Source organism: Anser cygnoides, chromosome 13, assembly GCF_040182565.1.
Source record: "Anser cygnoides isolate HZ-2024a breed goose chromosome 13, Taihu_goose_T2T_genome, whole genome shotgun sequence".
Lineage (NCBI taxonomy): Eukaryota > Metazoa > Chordata > Aves > Anseriformes > Anatidae > Anser > Anser cygnoides.
Window position 1 is genome coordinate 913,873 of NC_089885.1, and position 18,104 is coordinate 931,976.

An 18,104-nucleotide genomic window follows, 5' to 3' on the forward strand; every position below is an offset into this window, starting at 1 on the left:
CATATTTGGCCAGGATTTACCACGCACTTTTACAGGCACTATGATGTATATTAAATAGACCCAACTTGCTGATATAATTTTGTCCCTCTAGTAATAGAAAGGAGCCCATTTAATGCCTGCATTTATGGTCATTGCTCTATCCTCCTACACCACGTGGAAGAAAAGCAGCTGTGATAATACATGTGTATGTTAAGGATCTCATTTAAATTCTTCCACTAGTTACAGCGCAATGGGCTTTTGGTGAAGATGCTATAGCTTGTCTTTACTGCTTTTCATTATCAGACGAGTTTCAGACATTTACTAGTATTGTAGGTTAATTATAGCCAGAGCTGTGCTGTTTCCTGGTAGGCCCAGGATAGCTCTGGTGAGGATATTCCTGCCAAAAAAATGGACTGTTTCTCCACAGCAGAAACTAAAATTACACTTCATCGATTTCTACCCAGTCCTAACAGTGAAAAAAGGCTCTCAGACTTTAAAAGCTGAAGTGATATATCTGAAGTTGGGTAGCCTGTTTCTCTGGGAGGTGGTAGAGTCCCAGGCCCTAAAAATGCCACTGCACTGCCATTTTATTTATTATTAATTCAGTGAGTGTATCAAATAGCTAGAGGCATCTGTCTGTTACATTGAGGCCTGTCCCAGCAATTCGAACACGCGGCTGCACAAAGGGACAACCTCTGAATATTCTCACCTCCATCCCTGACCTCCTCAGCAGTCTGCAAAACAAAAGTAAAGGCTGATGTGTGAGTTACACACACAAACAGCTATTTTGGTTCCTTCCTCTTGGTTGTGTGGTGATGTTTTACCCTCTCCTTTCTCTAAGGGAGGTAAGGAACGACTGACAAGTGTCTCCAAGGGCATTCAGTGAAATGAAGCTTCTGATGAATCCATAAATGCTCTACAACCTTTGAACTGAAAGTGCCTTGCTGCTGCCTATGTCCCCTCTCCTCTGTGCATGGTGCCCAAGGGTTGCTAGCATGGGCACCTGACCTGACCTCGAGGCTGGATGCTGGCTCTGGCAAGTCTTCATAGCTGTTGTTGTCAGATGTTGCCTTCAATTTTTGCATCTGAAAAGGCCAGATTTTTCCAGTTACCTGGGAGATTTCACTCCATTTGCATTTTTCCTTGTGTTGTTTTATCATGCTTTTGACTGAGGTTCTCAAGATTATTTTTTGCATTTGAAATGAGCAGAGTTCAGGGGAGAAGCCTTCAATGTCACATCTCAGCAATCTGTTTAGGCTACATTTCTGCTCAGGGCTCAAGATACAAAGTTAAAGGTACAATCCTATCAGTCCAGTTCCTTCCTTTCCTCCTGTTCATGTGTGGTAAAAGTACAGATTAGAACCTCACTGAAACATGCCAACAGTTAAAATCTTCTTTTGGGTTCTGAAATAATTCATCCAGATTTCAGTCTCGTTGAGCTTATTCTAGGGCACTGGAAAAATGCACGAGCCCCAGACAAAGATACAATTTAATGTGCTTTTAAAGTGCATATTCACAGTTAAAATTGACTTTGTGATTCTCCTTGCCTTTCTAATCTTTGCCTAAAAAAATAGGTTTGCAAACACATCCAGTCTAGCCAATATCTCTATTTAAATCTGAAACCCTATACTAGGGAGAATCTTTTCCAGTTGCTTGGTCCTGTTACCCAGAATCACATCTCTTACAGAGTACCCTATTATTTATGACAACTAGCAGGATGACAATCAGCATAAAACTGTAGAACCAATACAAATGCCTCTTTCCAAATGTATGCTGAATGTATCTGGAGGCATTAAAGAAGTCAAGTGGATCAAGGAGTAGCTACTACTTCGCAGACATCTGGTAAAAGCACAGATTGATTCTGAATGTCCTCCAGCAATGAAGTAGTGCTATAGATAAAGAAGTAACCAGTATTGTGAGAACATCTGCTAATTTTTGCGTTCACTGTAGAATATATGCTATGAGGGAAAACGTTGCTCCCTCATTCATATTACCCGGATTGCTTCATAATTTGGGCTTAATGGTGCAAATCGGATAATAGCAAAATTGTTCCAAATTTGTAAAAAATATTTGGCTAATTTTATTTATTGTGAGAACCAGTACAAAATGTCTGTCTAACTTTGTACTTCCTGATGGCAGCTCACACAGGGTCTGTAATTCGTTCTCCCCTTCCTCACACACAGTTCTGCTTTGCCTGGGGGAACAGCCTGGCAGCAGTAAGGATCTCCAAAATCCTTAACTCTTCAGATGAAGATGAGGGAGATTTTAGCAATGCATGGGCAGCATAGGGTATGAAAATTCTCCAAAGCAATAGCTCTGCAGCAGTTGGAGCCCTAGCCTCAGGCATTGAGAAACTGGGGCATATTGGGGGAATGCTCCCACCTAATTTTCCCTAAATTTATCATTCTTCCTTAGGCAACTCCCCTGTAAAGCTCTGCATTGTGGGCCTTCATAAGAACAGTAGTAAACAAGATATCCTGACCAGCTGCTTCTCTATTTTATGAAACACTAATGTAGACCAACTTTGCCCTGCATGTGACTTCACTGGAGGCTTGGGGTTTTGTTGGGTGTGCTTGGGCACATTGTGGGCACCTGGGGCTTGTTGGGGGGTGCTTGGGCTCACTGTGGGCACCTGGGGCTCATTGTACCTGCTGAGGAACCAAATTGTTTCAGCTGCTGAGGAGCTGATTCTTCCTCCTCTGCTGTTTCTGGTTTGTTGTTGGTGGTGAAAGGAGTGTGGAACCCATCATTTCTAATGGTAGTTTCAGTAGGGCTATTCAGCGTAAAAATATTTCGTGCTTTGCAGAAGGTATAGGAATGGCAGAACGTCTGGAGGGAACAGAAAAGGTAAGATTTGTAATGCTTGATAGTGAGACCTTCCGTGAATAACAATGTGTTTGCAAAAGATTTTGGGTTTTCAGTGGGGAGCTGCTTTTTTGTTTCAAATGGAAGCTGGCTTTCAGTTAATATAGATTTATCCACTTTGGGATACAAAATCCTGCTTTCTGCTCTGTGCTATTTTTTCTGAATGCCACAGGAGGCTTTATTTTTCCCTGACAGCTAGCTAAAGGGCACATTTATTTGACAACTTCTTCATCAGTGAAAAAGTAGAAAATACATTAATCTAAGGCTTTATGCAGTCTAGTTACACCAAGGATCTCAACAGAGTACTTCAGGAAACGATAGCAGAAGCTTCTTTCAATGTTGTAGGGTTAACTGGGAAATCGAACTTCTTTAAGTCAGTTCTAATGTATGCTATGTGAGAGAACTGCTTTTCAGGAATAAATCCAGGGTAAGGGGTCATGGGTGAGTATGAGGGTTGCTGGGGAAAACCCAGATGTGAAAGAAGCACAAAAAATCAGAGGGGTTCTTGGCTTGCACAGGGTTAGCTTGAGCTGCTGGGAGTAACAGTGTTGTAAGTTCTGCCCCCAGGATGCACTGTAATTAGCTCAGCCTGGATTTCGTAATTATTCATATTGTACCATCATGTAGAGGCCTGGGTCAGTGTATTATGCACACAAAATTCACAGACAGGTTCTTGTACTGAAGCTCTCTGCAGGAAAGGGAAACTACAGTGGCATTTCTTATGGTATGCTCTGTTATTGGCCCCATGGGGCTGTTCATGGTCTTGGTGGGACACTGTAGGAAACGCACCTCTGGTAGGATGTGTGCCCCAAAGGGACAGCAGTCTTCAAGTGAGTGAAATTCATGTGTACCTGCTGCATTCAGATGGATGAATAATCCTGGAAAACCATGAAATGTTATGTCTAAATGTGAGTACATGGCTTAAGTTTGTATAAAATCAGAAAGTAAGCAAAGAGAATGGACGGGGAGAGGGCAGAGAGTTGTGAACTGCTTGCGTACACCAGCTCAGGGCACAGCCTGAAGTACCAGGAATGAAATCCTCGCTCCTCTGAGGGTTTTGTGGTTCTGTCATTGACTTTGGTTGAGTCAGGGTTTCCCTAGTCTTTGTTTCCTTTTTATAGTCTTTTATTATCATCCTGAGCAACTGAGAAGGTTTGGGCCTCTGCAGATAAATCCTTTTCAGGCATTGACTTTTCATGACAGTTTTAAATGTCAATCTGTTCTTAGCTGATGGATTAGTGAGGCTTATTACAGACTATGTTAATTTAGTCTGTACGTGTAGATCTGCATTTATAAGTAGCATGGAAACATGTGTTAACATTTTTACATAATGATAGGTAAAGCACTCAATGTTTGAGATGTCAATGAGAGTTGGCTGAAAGGCTGTCTGCAAATTTTTCTCCTGGGCAAGCAGGATCACCTGCTTCGTGTGGTGATCAAGAAAGACCCTTCCTTGCATGCAGAGAAAGCAAATTTACTTATGTAAATTGACAACACAGCCAGTGGGCATTCTGCTTGTAATGTAGCCAAGTCCCACCTAATATGAGACTGATGTAATTTGATTTCCATTAAAATGTAGTATTTGAGGTTTTATCAATTCTTGCCTGCATGCAAGATGTTGCTGATGTTACTGGCTGCAAGAAAGTGTGGAAACCGCATTAGTGTTTAAAATAAAATAATATGCCCTCACAGGGAGCCCGGGGGAGGAGAATGAGGCATAGTGATAAATCCACTAGTGACTATTTTAAAATGGATTCCTTTGTGAGATTTACTTTTATACCAAGAAGAACCTGTGCATGTTACAGATGATGAGCTTGTACAGTTCTTTGTAAGACAGTATTTCTGGTACTCACAAGAGAGTAGACTAAACAGAATATGTGAGCTAGTAGTTTGTGCAAGTTAAAGTGGAACAATCCCTTTTAATACTTAATTAGATTATGGGGAATCTTTATAATTTGGAATGCTTATTTCCAATATGCATCTGCTAGAAACAGTATCTTAATCCATACTTCTGTTTTTAGCATTGTATAGTTGTCTTATTTATTTTATACCCAAGTTTACTTAATATATTAATTCTGAATTTGACAAAAAGGCTGCCAGGCAGGTAAACTTGGTGCTGGGTCCTGTCTTGTTTGCACATATTACTGAGGATGCTGAGGTTTCTCATTGTTAGCTGAGTGCAGTAAAGAGCTGCATATCTATGGAGGAGCCAGAGAAGAATCCAGATTTCACTGCTGTGACTTTGAGATAACAGCAGTGAAATGCAGAAGTGTTTAACTTTGAATGTATGAAGAGAACGAATCTGAGTAATTCAGTTTTTTTTTATATAGTCACATTGGTGATGACGTTCTTCCTTGCGGGCTGGGAATTAAAGGCAAAACATTCATACTGAGAAGCTCTGTTTGAATGGGATAGGAAGTTGAAATCTGCACTTTTTTTGTGCGACAGAGCTACGAAATGAGTCATTTTAGTCTAACACTAAACAGCTTATTCCAATAAGGCACACTACTACCTTTTAAAGCTACTCCCTCTGTTCCACTTCAGACTCCAGCATTGTTTTTTCTGTTCTGCTGCTCTGGAGATTTGTGTTAGGATTTTACAGAGCAATTCGCATAGTGACTCTAAAGAAGAAATCCAATAATGATGTGCTTATTTGTTTAGATCACCCCACCCACACCTTGATATAGTTGTTAACAAAGTGAAGTTACTGACACCAGTATCCTGTTTTACAATGGTCTATAAAGAAATGCCTGGTAATTGTGGGTGGTTGTGGTAGTAGTGAGATTTTTTTTTTTTTTAATTAAATGCTTGGATTATTTCTGTGACTTTGGCTTCACTTTGGGGTGTCATCTCTGTTAAATGCTTGTGGTTTGCCCTTACAAGACAGAATGTGATAATGGGAAATATAGTATGTTTAAAATACTGTAGGATTATGTGTTTCTGTAGCCTCTCTGTTGGGAGCAGGTGAAAGCAGAGCTGGGCCTCTGAGCAGAGGCAGATCATGACACTGGTTCCCCAGGACTGCATGGGGTTCTGCAGACAACTATTGGGTCTGGCACTCTCCTTTCCAGCACAGATAGTAGAGGATGTGTGCTGGGGTTGTAAGGTAACTGTACCCAGCCTTCTCTGGAAGGGATGCCCTATGGCTCTTACTGTGGCTGTATGCCTGAGGCAGTACTATGCAGGGCAAAGAGGCAGAGGAATTGATCTCGGGTGCAGCAGTGCTTAGGAGGAGTTTGACTCTTCAGATATGCACTTTCACATATGATCATCAGCTCAAAGCAGTGAACACGTCTGGAGTTCAGTGGTGCCAAGTCTTGCCCGCTTAGATGAGGTTTCCATTGTGTGTACTTCTGGTGCCAGGGCTGCCCTGATGACAGTATCCTGCTGAGGGCAATAGTAACTGAACCTACACTGATATGGACAGAGTCGTCCTCCATTCCTACTGAGATTGAACTGATCTAACCTTACCACATCTAATTTGTTTAATAGGATACAGTTTGTTTTGATGTTGCTTCCCTTTCCAAGGACATAGCATTACTGTACTGTTAATGATGCATCCCTGTATCTATTTGGCACCAGTGGAGCAGCATGTTAAATGCAGATCTTTAGAAAATGCATCTTTACAGCTGTCTAATCTTTGTATTTGCCACCTAGCAGTATACAAATGAACCTGGGGCTGTGTGAGTCAGCATCATGGGATGCAGCACAAAACACGTGTGGTTTATGAATTGAGTGGATGAGCTGGAAAATAGCAGCTGAATTTAAGCTGCCAAATTGGTGTAACAGAGGGAGACTTTAAAGCACTTCTTCAGAGATTGAAATGAATTGCTGTAGGTTGTGGTGCCCGTGACCTTTAGATATTTTTGACAGTGAAGCATAACCTGTTGTCATGAAGAAAATCCCCATTGCAAAAGGACACCTCTTCCATTATTCAGTCCTTTGGTGTGTGTGGTTAAGTCATTTTATTTTGGAAAAGTTAGTATGATTATAGCATGAGGATGCCCTCTGCTTTAATTCAATCTCCCTGACCTAAGTTCAAACCCATCACATGTTGTAGCAACTGCAAATAATTCCTTTGTAAGATTGTCAGAAGTGAAATGAGGTTAAGTCAAAACCCCACAGGTCTGCAGAATGTATGACTAACGTGTATGACGGGGTGATTGGCAATTGCCAGCTGGAAGTGTCAGTTTTAAATTGTCCTTGGAAGAGTTGTCATCCTCAATCAAAGTTTCAGCTTGGTGACAAGGAAATTAGAAAAGAGCCTACAAAAGCCGATCTCAGCTTGAAAATGTCCGACAAAAGGATAAAAGTTCGACAAGATAACTTAAGAAAGGATAAATATTAACTTTCTCTCTGCACAAATGTTAATGGCTAACACCGTGAGCTGCTTCCATGCTGATTATCTTCTGACTTAGCCTCATTAGGCCAAATTTTAAAAATATTCAGGGACTAGGCATGTAGGTGACTAGTGGGAATTTTCAAAGCCTAGGAAAGGCTAAACGACTAGGTCTGCCTCATCATCACAGCACTTGGGTCTTCAGCCTGACTGGATGTTAGGGCTTGTCAGAGGAAAGCAGGTTCCTAGCTTACATCTCTGAGATGCCAAAATATTTGTGCAGATAAGTCTGTCGTCTTTGAGGCTGCTTTTGTAAGAGCCTTTTTGGTTTTGGGTTGGTGTATTTCTTGGCTCAGATGCCTTAAATGCTCTTCAGGAATGCAGATTTATTCTGAAGTTGATTTTTGAAATTCTCTGGGTTAAAATAAGGTGTCTTTACAATAATAAATACACAATGAATACAGAGGAGTTGTGTGCTCCAAGTGTAGGTCTTAACTGGGACTTTGCATAGGTGGAGTTCTCCCTCCACTGAGCAGATTAACAACTGATGGGTTTACATCAAATGTAGTCTCTTCTTGGCTTTGTCAAATGTACATGTTCAGAGATCTAAATCCTGCTTGTGCTGGGGATGTGGGGAGTACATGTGTAATGACGTTGCTATAGCAGCATAAACTAGTGCACTTCTGAAGGTGCTGCCTTTCTTTCCTTGTTTTTGCTTGAATTAATCTCCCACCTTTATCTCCAAACAGTAGGAAAAGACACCAGCCACAATGAGTTATCCATGAGCTGGATTTCAGAAGCCACTGGGACCTATGGGTGGTGGTGGTGGTGTAGAATGTTCTGTATTTAAAAAACAAAAACATTTACAGAGTTCAGTTTTATCGGTGTAACAGCCGTGGAAGTTCTACTCATTAAAAGAAGGGAAATTTGGGGTAGGAAATTAAAATGGACTATCTTCTTTCACTAGTACTATAGAATATCCAAAGAAAAATCAAAACTTCTTTACCGCTCTTTCTGCTAGAATAATTAGAAATGTCTTTGTGCAGTGTATCCAGCTACTTTTACGCCTTCTCTGCAAGGTATCTTTCAAACTTAAATTTAACTTGACAACTTTCTCAGTGACCATTAATTCAGTTTGTAAGAGACTCTGGAAACCTTTGATATTGATACTGTGTTGCTGCAATTACTGCCTATGGTCCTGCAGCCATACTAAAATAAAAAGGCCTGCATACTTTGCTTTCAAGTCAATCCCTTAGAGGCTCAATCAGTTTGATTTCTGAAACCTGTGCTTGGCAGTGAAGCTGATTAAATTCTGCTGCTATCGAGGCTGTGCACACTGGGTTCAAAACCTAGGTGCAATGTCATGTTCTCATAGTGGAGGTTGTTATACCAAATTTTGATGCTTTAGAATCCATGTTTAAAAAAGAAGCCTTCAAAGGGTATGAAAAAATGTGTGGAGTGGGGCAGTAAATGAGCTCCAAAGCAGTAGATCAAGCTATAGGACACAGACTTTTTGCTCATGTTGAGTTTCTTTTCCAAGCATGTTTCTTGCAGTAGTCACAGAAGTTGTGTGTAGGAACATGACCCAGCATCAAGGGGACATCAAGTTTAGGCAGAGACTGAGTGCATTAGCAAATTAATGCCTATGCTTTGATGCAAATTTCTGTCCTTTTTTTGCTGTTTAAGGAAATGGAGTAAATTGCTCCAGAACTAATTCATTTTAATTAGAACTTAAGTGAAGTATTGCTGACTTCCCTGCAGGTTACAACTGCGCTGTGCTTTGAGAGTCTAACACTACATCCAATTTTCAAACTGAATGATAGAAAAGACTATAGGTTTTAAGCATTGATTCAGTGCGATTTTATAGGACAGTCATGGTTTTTCTGACTTTAAGATCATCTGCATTAGCTTTTATAACATTCAGGCTTGTCTAGATTGTAACAGAAAAATTTGTCAGAGTAGACTCCTCCATTTCCAGTGCCACAGAATTGCCTGCTCCACCCTCCCATTACATCAGACTGTCTAGAAATGTCCTAGATTACTGTTATTATTTTGGTTACAAAAGCAACACTTCTTTTTACCACCAATTGCTCTCATAAATTATACTAGGAAATGCCTGTCAAGTAATAGGAAGCAATGTATCCTTGGAAGTGAAAGGGAGGGAACTACTAAAAATAACCCACTCCTCATTAATTGTAGCGTACTTCTCCAAAACTTGCTGTCAAGGCATTGAGCCAGGCAAGAATAAGAGCTGAGTAAAAGGGAGATTTTACCACTTTGTTAACAAAGGTAGTATTTGTGGAAAAAGGCAAGCCCATAGCAATATAACTCAATCTATGCTGGTAGAGTGCTTTCTTAAGAGAGAGTTTTTAATAATTCTTGGTAATTCCCAAGTACACTGAAGAAAAACTTAGTCTAGTGAGTTGTGATGGAAGTCGGTTAACTTTGTATTTTCTCAGCAATGCAGCAATCCTACTTGCCTTAAAACAGACTCACTGAACTAATGTCCAAAGACTTTTCTTGAGTGACTCAGGAGTAGCTTTGACAATGAAGAGCACTGAGTTGTCTTTCCATAGTATTGGCTGGTGTAAATCCTTGCACTTTGACCATAAACAGAGTTGCTGTGTCTCATTGCCAAGAGTCTTCCTGCTAGAATGTCAGAAGTGTATTTACCACTGCAGTGTCTTTCAAACATATATGAATGGATATCTATAGAAAAATGAATGGTGTTCTTAAAGGTGCTCATATACCTGAGGATATCTGGTTGGAAGCTTTTTATTACTGGCAGTAGGAAAGACAAAATGCTTTTCTATGGAAAAGAATTACCCATTTGATATCAGTCTCTGGGAAGGAACGTTAAAGAAATACACAACTCAAGAATTACTTAGTTATTTGGAGCAAATAAAAATTAAAAATACTTTAAATTCTTAAAATTAATGGGGAAAAAAATGAAGGAGGGGGAACCTTTCACCTCATAGAATTAATTTATATCCTGACCTCATATAATTGAAGAGACCATGAAGAAGATAGGTGGCTTGATAGGGTGAGGGAATTACAACTTGTCAGCGTAGACTGCACTGTTACTTTTCTCAGTTTTGGTCACTTAGGACGTTTAGTCTTGTAAGGTTCTATGGAAGCAACTAAATCCCAAGCACTGGGTTCACTATTTAAGGCTGCCTGGATAAAGGGCTCTGCTTCTGTAGCTCTGCAGTGCACAAGAGTGGCCCGATTTATCCACAGTGCTTGTAAATTTTCTACTTCAAGCTCCGTTATGAAAATTGTTGGTCTCTGACATCTGAGCTTACCATTTCTTTCTGTGAAATTAGTCGAACAGCCTCACTGATGCTAAAGTTGAGAATATCTGAAATTGCTAGTGGGATGCTGAAACTCGTAGGGGAAGGAATTTACCTCCACTAGAAGAACGTAGTAGTTAACTGAATTATTTTCTTCTTAGGGCTGTGAGCAAATGCAGAATTGTTCTTTTCAAGTGAAAGTGATATATAAATCCTAACTAAAGCGCAGGCTAATGTGATGCAAGCCCATACCACGTAACTGCATATAACTGATGAAAGAGGAGGCGTTCATTTCCCTGAATTAATCTGAAGGATGGAAGAAAAAAGTAAAAGGAATTATTCTAAGCATAAGAATGCATCAGAGAAATAATTTCGTTATGGGAAAAGAGACTTGCATTTCATGCTATTGCTTTCCAGAAATGAAATGAAAAGGCAGCTCTTGTATAGCTATGTATTTACTTTCTAAACAAACCCAATCCTATTCAGTCTCAGTCCTTTTGTAACTCTAAATCTCTTGCTGATGCAGGTTGACCTTTTTGCTCCAAAATTTAAAATCAAAATGCAACTTACTCCCACGGACACAGATATAGCCCAGAAGGAATGATAAGGTACACAGAAATAATAGCATAGTTTGTATGCAATTGTACATAAGAGATATATAAGGTCAAAGCAGCACCTAAATTCAGTTTTTGATTGGGGGGAAGGCTGTACTTTGTACATCAGGCAAATACAGCTTGGAACGCTGATTGCTCAGGTGTATGTGTATATATATATGTATAATAAATAAATATATTTATTCCATAAAGTGAAAAGATTTTAAAACAAATAGTTGGAAAACATTAAGTTAAATGTAGTATATCAGGGTTCTTAATGGGAGCAAGAAGCCGTGTTTAGAGTGCCATGTGAAGCTCTTTCAGTAGTTGTCTACAATATATCTGACATTCTCCACCCTTAATACCTCTTGATTCCAAGTAACGACTCATACCCTGTCAGTGCTAAACAGATACAAAAATGTTTTCAAGCCTGTGGGGTATGGGAGGGTTTTAGTGTCTCTTACTCATGGTTTTTGACAGCTTACAGCTCTCTAATAACCTTGCTGTTAGTGGTTTGGGCACAGCACTGCATGAACACTCTTGTTGATTGAGGACCACAACCATAGCCACTCAGCCTTAGGGAGCTGGCTGACTTAACGTTTATGCACTCTTGAAATGTGGAGTATCATGTTCTACTCCAAACCTGGAACTCCTGTTCTTTCAGTGCAATGCATATCTGGATGTGTAGATGAGAAGACTGCTGTGTCAGAGTTCATTAGTATCTTTACACCTGTGTTTTTTCTGTAAGAATACAGTATTTCCTGCATAAAATATTTTATTTTTTATTAAAGTGGGAGTAAATGAATACTACTTATTAACATAAGTCTGAATCTTGGGCTTCTGCATTGCCTTATAAGTTGTACTTTGTGTACTATAATCTTTCTACCACTGGGGTTAGATGGTATGGACAGATGAACATTTTGGACCCTTATGCCTTCTCTCTGGCTTCGCTGCTGTAGTGTGCTGGAGGAAAACGTAGGCTTGTGCCGGTGATGGTACAGCAGTGAGTGAGCCAAGGAATATAACAGAGCTGGAACTGCTACTGAGTGGACGTGGGAGGAACCTTTCATCCTGTGAAAAGTCTGACTTTAATTTGGGTTTTGGTGGCTTCACTTTTTTCTTTTTTCATTCCAGAAGAAAATGCTAAAGCATCGTGGTGTACATATACACTTTTTTGTGTGTGTGAACACAATTTTGAAGTTTTGACTGGCTGTATTTAATGACTTCAAACAGTAGGAGTTGACTGCTGGAGTCTATACAACTTATTTTGATGTTCTTTTCCTGTGTTTTTTATTACTGAGTTGACAGTGGCGTAGCAAGAGAGCTGTGGATCAGCAATATCCTTGGCTGTTGCTGGGCTTCATGTTCTGCTTATTCTCCCATGCTTTTCCTGTGGATCATTCTGACAAACTCTGTGAACTTAAGGTAGAAAATGTGTATCAAGTGTCTTGCATTAGCATAAAATCAATTAGGACAAGCTAAGTAGTCAGGTAAGTGAAGAGTCAAGCCTGTGGTGATGGGTCTGCTTCCCTCTGCTGTACTGCTGGCACTGGGCGATAGGAAATACCAAATTCAATCACTTAAAATGCGTACTGGTGATCAAATACAGAAAGGACAATGTTGTGAGCTACATGAGGAAAAAAGAAGCTTAGGAATTTCTTATAGGCAGAATCAGGCCTATGAAAAGAATTACTGTGGTCTTCTCCAGAAGCTGTGCCACTTAAGTGATTTACCTCTTGGCATGACGATGAAGGAATTCTCAGTTGTGCTGAACTAAAATGTTTTCACATCTGCTGATGGAACAGAGGTACTGGACCAATTGCCTAAAAGCTGGTTAGGAATAGCCCTCATTAAAATTAGCACTTTTCTGGTTTTAACTAAACTATTTAGCTTTTGGCTTAAAAATAATTAAATCAGGGTTACACTTCTAAACTCAGGAGGAAGAAAAAAGTATGACAGAAGCTATTGCAATAGCAAATGCTTACTTTAAGCATTAAATATTTCAGGCCTGCGTCACGCCTGGAGACATGTTTTTAAGGCATTTTATGAGCTCTTAATAAAATAAACTCCTTTCCAATATTTTTGCTTTTAGTTTTACAGTGGTTTTTGCTATTCACTGTATTGTTCAGAACTCTGTTTACAAACTTGATCCTTAAAACACCACCCTTTTAGAAGTACCACCTGAAAAATTTCACATTAAATTTGTCTTAGTGTGTTTTGAGGTGATTGCCAGTTATTTTTCTGGATGATCTACTTAGAGTAGAGGTGTTAGAGCCATACTTCTTCAGAAGTACTCTTCTGGGTCGTATAACAATGCAGGTTTTGATTTGGTGTGACAATAGCATCTCACTTATAGTGTGGTAAAGCAATTCTTAGCACTTGCTTAGTATTTAAGATCTAAGCAAAGTAAAACCTTAAACTAATCCTTCAAAGCAATCTTGTGAGAATCTTCTGTGTCTGCGTTTTGCAGTAATGTGGAATGAGAGTACCATGTGATTAGCCACAGGCTAGGCAGTGAGCAAGTGGTAAAGTGGGGATTAAAATATGAAAGCTCCTGGCTCTCAGTCCTGCACTCAACCCACTAGATATCACTGTATCCTCTAATCAAACCTCCAAAACTACAGTATCTTACACACCATCTGTTGTGCAAATTTCCTTCGGGAACTTCAAGACTCTTCTACATTTCAAGCTTTCTGAAAACTGTAAGGAAAAAAAAAAGCTAAAACTGAACCAAAATCTATACAAATTATTCATTTATTCTCATCGTGTTGGCTTGGGTGTTGGAATCCTTTCATTATTGAGGGAAATGAAAGGTGTCTCCCACAGAACACTTCAAATTTTCATCTTTGTTAGGCAAAATGTTTTTTTTAATGATGAAAATAAAAGGGGGAAAAAAGCCAGCTTAATTATTTCCATCTTCCAGACGCCTCTGTCACACTCATTTTGATTTAGTGACTTGCCAGTATTTACCCATTGGCACAACAGTTATTTTTAGATATGTTGTTAGATTTCAAGTAAAGCTCACTGGTGCATACAAATTATTCATTTAAGCACTGATTTGAAAATAATAATATATATCTCTAACAGAGTGTCAGGAAAGCATAAAATGTAGTCATTCTGGAAGCAGTAATTGTAGGCAACAATTTATTGGAAGCTCATTCAGGTCTGAATGACATCAGAAAATACAAGCCACAGAGTAAAAGAGCAGGAATTGAAGTGCCTGCTCCATGCTGGCATGTGGATGTCGCCTCAAAACACCAACTTGCCCACAGCAGTGGCAACCTTGGAGCTGCACATTAGAAAGCACTTGCCCCAGTGCCATGTCACAGCAATTTGTCCCAAAGCCGCTCAGCACATGGAAGGAGCTCATGTGCCGGGGTGAGGAGCAGGGTGTTCGTAACTCCTGCAAGGTCATGGCCAAGACACAGGTGGTTGCACTCCTCACCTTATCTGTAGCCTATCCTGCAAGATGCTGCTATCCATAAGATGATGCCCAGATGCTTTGACATTCTCTACTGTGAAGCATCATGTTATATGTATTTGATTAACTGTTTTCATGCCCTTTGATTATCTATTTATGACTTTAGCACTGGATCCTGTATACGGTGTGATGGTTGTACAACAGCTCAATGGTAATGTGTTCATATTTGGATAAAGTTCTGCATCCACCTCTGGTCATGAACAGCTTTACTCCACTATACCTCACCTTCTTCAACTCTCTCCTTTCTCATCACATCAGTTGTAAGCCGTTCAGCTCTCTTAACACCTGACAAGATAGATTTTATTTCTTTATCCCACCTCACTTTATCAGCACTCACATGTTTTCAAGATAGTGGCTTACCCTTGGTACTCTTGGATTGTCCCTCACGCATGAAACGTTCTCTTTAATCTGCTTTGAAGTTGCTATTCTCCTCCATCAGGTGCCTCTGTAGAGGCTGCTGGCTTGGTGAAACTACCGAGGCAGTATCTGCTGCCTGATTGTGGGTGAGTCTGTGGGAGGGACTGCAGAGGGAGATCTGAGATGGTGAGAAGCCATGTGTTGTGTATGGCGTGATGCCTGTGATATCACAGAGCTCCATGGAAACACAGGTGTGATGCCCATTGCTTCCCTGATCTCTCCTATTTATTGGATGTGATTTATTTATGCTTATGGTATGATTGCGTTGTATTATGAAGTCTCCTGAGCAAGCAATTTTGGGAGCACTCAAAGCTATATGGCTGAAGAACAAAGCAGCACTGCTTGAAGCTAATACACTGTGCTTCTTACCAGGGCAACTTTGAGCAAAGATGTTTCCCAAGGATTGTAATCTGTCTTGGCTGGAAACCATGTGCTGAGTCTATATAATATGCAGGACAAGAGGGATTTGGTCTGCATTCAGAGATCAAGTGGCTTCTGCTTTACACACACACAAGTTATTACCTACAAAGCGTACCTACAACTCTGTTGCAAGAATTGGTATTTTCCACTGCTGCAGTGGAAAACCTGCTCTGAATGTACTTGACGCCTAAACAACATCCAGTCTTTGGGGACTATCAGATGGTAACTGTCTGCATGCTGTTTGGATGGGATGCTACATAATAAACAAACCAAAAAAATATTGATATTCAATAGAATCTACAAGGCAGGGCAGATGAATTGTAAAGGGGATGGACTGTGCATATGTGTCTGTTTCTGCTGTCAGTAACTGTTTTATTTGTCATTGAGTAGCTGCTGATTAAAATATCTACTGACTAACATTCATCCAGGGTTTTTTTGAATAGTTTTTTTTCATTATACAAAGACATAAACCAAAACATTTCTGCAGCCAACCAAAATAATTTGGAAGGCTGTCCTAATGGACACTAGGACCTAGTCTCTTAAACGAAGTACTTGCTAACTACCCATATATTCATGCCCAGAATCATGAGATAAGAGAGGAAAGGCCTGACATTAAGCTGTTGGTTTTCCTTCATAAAAAAAAAAAAGTGCTGGTAGGGGGGAAAATCCCTCTTTCTCAAGGACTGATGATTTGGGGTTCCCGTGAAAAAGCTGTAACTTACACACGAGAAAAGATCAACTGGGAGATGTGTGAGAGCAGCAAAAAAAGAAAGCGCATTCTGCATGGGAGAGCAGAGGGTATGCCTCCCTTTAGGGTGTTCTGTATGTGCCCTATCTTTAGGAAATGATGCACCAACAGAAGGTGCCTTACAAGTGTGGTCCAGGAAAAAACAACAAACACAGCATGTCATGCACCTTGGACTCCTACAAAGTTCATGGTAGCATGAATCACTGACTTTTGTTGTTTGGAGTTACGTGTACCTGAAGCCTGATCTCTCTCATTTTGACCTCACAAGCTCTTCTTGAGTAAGACATGAGCTGAAATGGTTGACTGAGTGTAGTAATTCCTAGCATATCCAGAACAAAATGTAGCGAATTTGGCTAGCTGGAAGTTGCTTAGCTTCCTACTTCAAATGAATTAAATCCAATGTGTTTTTAGAGCGGCATTTCAAAAACAAAGCTGAAGCTTTAATATTCTTATGTGGGAACCCAGGCCCCCATATGGGTCTCTTTGTATGACAGTAATATTCAAACCCATTTGAAATGATGCAAATGCAACACAGCTGGAACAGCCTTGCCATTCTGGGTGCCGTTGCTGCCAAAATTATAACCCATAGGATTGTTCAGAAATGCTGGTATGAGTTATTTCACTAACTCACATTTCCAGCAAAAGTATTTTAACTTTCTCATATTTGAGACTGCCTCTACACGTGACTTCACACAAGCCTTCTCTTTCCCCAGATGGCAGTGGCTTCATTGTCCTGTTAAGGGTCTGTAAGTGAATCTCGCTCCCTTTTTATCAAGTTAGGTCTACTAGGATAAAGAGGGGATGCTCTTGCTCTCATATAGAGGCAAAATGATGGTTTCTGAGTTGTAATTTGACTAAAATTGCCTTGCATGATCATGACAGAGGTACAGTTTTACTTTATATATTTGATTAGAAATTCTAACCAATCCAGGAAAAGTATTTAAACAGGAAAACGTTGCAGAAAAATCCTTTGAAAATCCTGTTAAATATTATTTGGCAATCATTCTTAGAGTGCTGAGAGACCTGGAGGGAACCAAATATACATAATGCATTGGGTTACTTACACTTACTGACAAATGCTGCCTAATATAGATTTTATAGGAAGAATTCTAATGCAATGTTAAACTACATTAAAGAAATATCATTAAGGTTGCAAAATTAAGCAATCAAACACAAGGTTGTCAGTGCAGACCTGATTCAGGCCCCATGTGTGTGCATTATGATACAGTCTTTAATTACATGATCATATACTTTTTTTTTTCCTCCTGCCTAATTCAGTGAGCAGGATGAATAGCACTCACTAAATGAGCAGCTATTCAGTGTTATGTTTTCCCCATTGTTCAGTGTGTGGTCCTGTGCCTTATTTATGGCACACTATTCAACTTTTCCTCTGAAGAGGAAATCTAAATCTCTTCATGGGCTTTTTAACAGCAGTTGCCACTGCAGTGTCTGAGCGCTTCACAAGTGCTAATGATGACTTTATCTTCAAAACAAGCCTGTGAGTTGAAGGAGTGACAGCAACTTGAGGAAGCTGAAGCAAAGGTATAAAGGCCAAAAGTCTTCTGCCAACTTGAGTTGCTCAATTAAAGACCTTTAGCATCTGATTCTTTACTGCCGATATTGCATTCTAACTGTTTAAGGCTACTTTTGGGAAATTGAGCACTTGTGGCTGTATCCCTGCTGTTCTGCCCATCTGACAGCATCATTCAGTTGCCTTGGTTATGAGACTGTCCTTTCTCTTCCTGCTCTCTTGGGTCTAATTTAGCATGAACCTTTCCCCTACCTTCAGAGACTAGCCTCAGTGCTGGCACATGTTGGGCAGTTCTGCACAGATGTATATGACATAGATATGTGTATCAGAAGTTGGATTGTATTTAGTGAGAAAGTCTTTTAAATATTATACAAAAGTAGAGCTTTTTTTGTTGTTGTTGAATGTGTTCCATCTATAGTTCATCAAAACTCTTACTCT

At 39.9% G+C, this 18,104-nt stretch overlaps 1 protein-coding gene and 1 long non-coding RNA gene across 7 annotated transcripts in view; one reads left to right on the plus strand and one right to left on the minus strand.

Moving 5' to 3' along the window:
- The window catches only part of GRIA3 (glutamate ionotropic receptor AMPA type subunit 3), a 606,096-nt gene that overhangs the window by 198,932 nt on the left and 389,060 nt on the right, over window positions 1-18,104 (plus strand). The window contains exon 1 of one of the 5 annotated variants that reach the window (XM_048070800.2): window positions 2,703-2,826. The exons of the other annotated variants lie outside the window; for them this stretch is intronic. The gene's annotated coding sequence lies outside the window, so the exon portion shown is untranslated. Of the gene's footprint in view, window positions 1-2,702; window positions 2,827-18,104 lie in introns of those variants that run through there. 5 annotated transcript variants of the gene reach the window in all.
- LOC106038548 (uncharacterized) lies at window positions 12,262-15,111 on the minus strand. 2 transcript variants are annotated; one of them, XR_001208679.3, is made up of 3 exons: window positions 14,911-15,111; window positions 13,706-13,769; window positions 12,262-12,488 (listed from the first exon to the last, which is right to left on the minus strand). It is a non-coding gene; the product is annotated as an uncharacterized lncRNA (long non-coding RNA). The 2 variants fall into 2 exon arrangements; XR_010834858.1 differs by lacking the exon at window positions 13,706-13,769 and having other exon boundaries at window positions 14,911-15,105.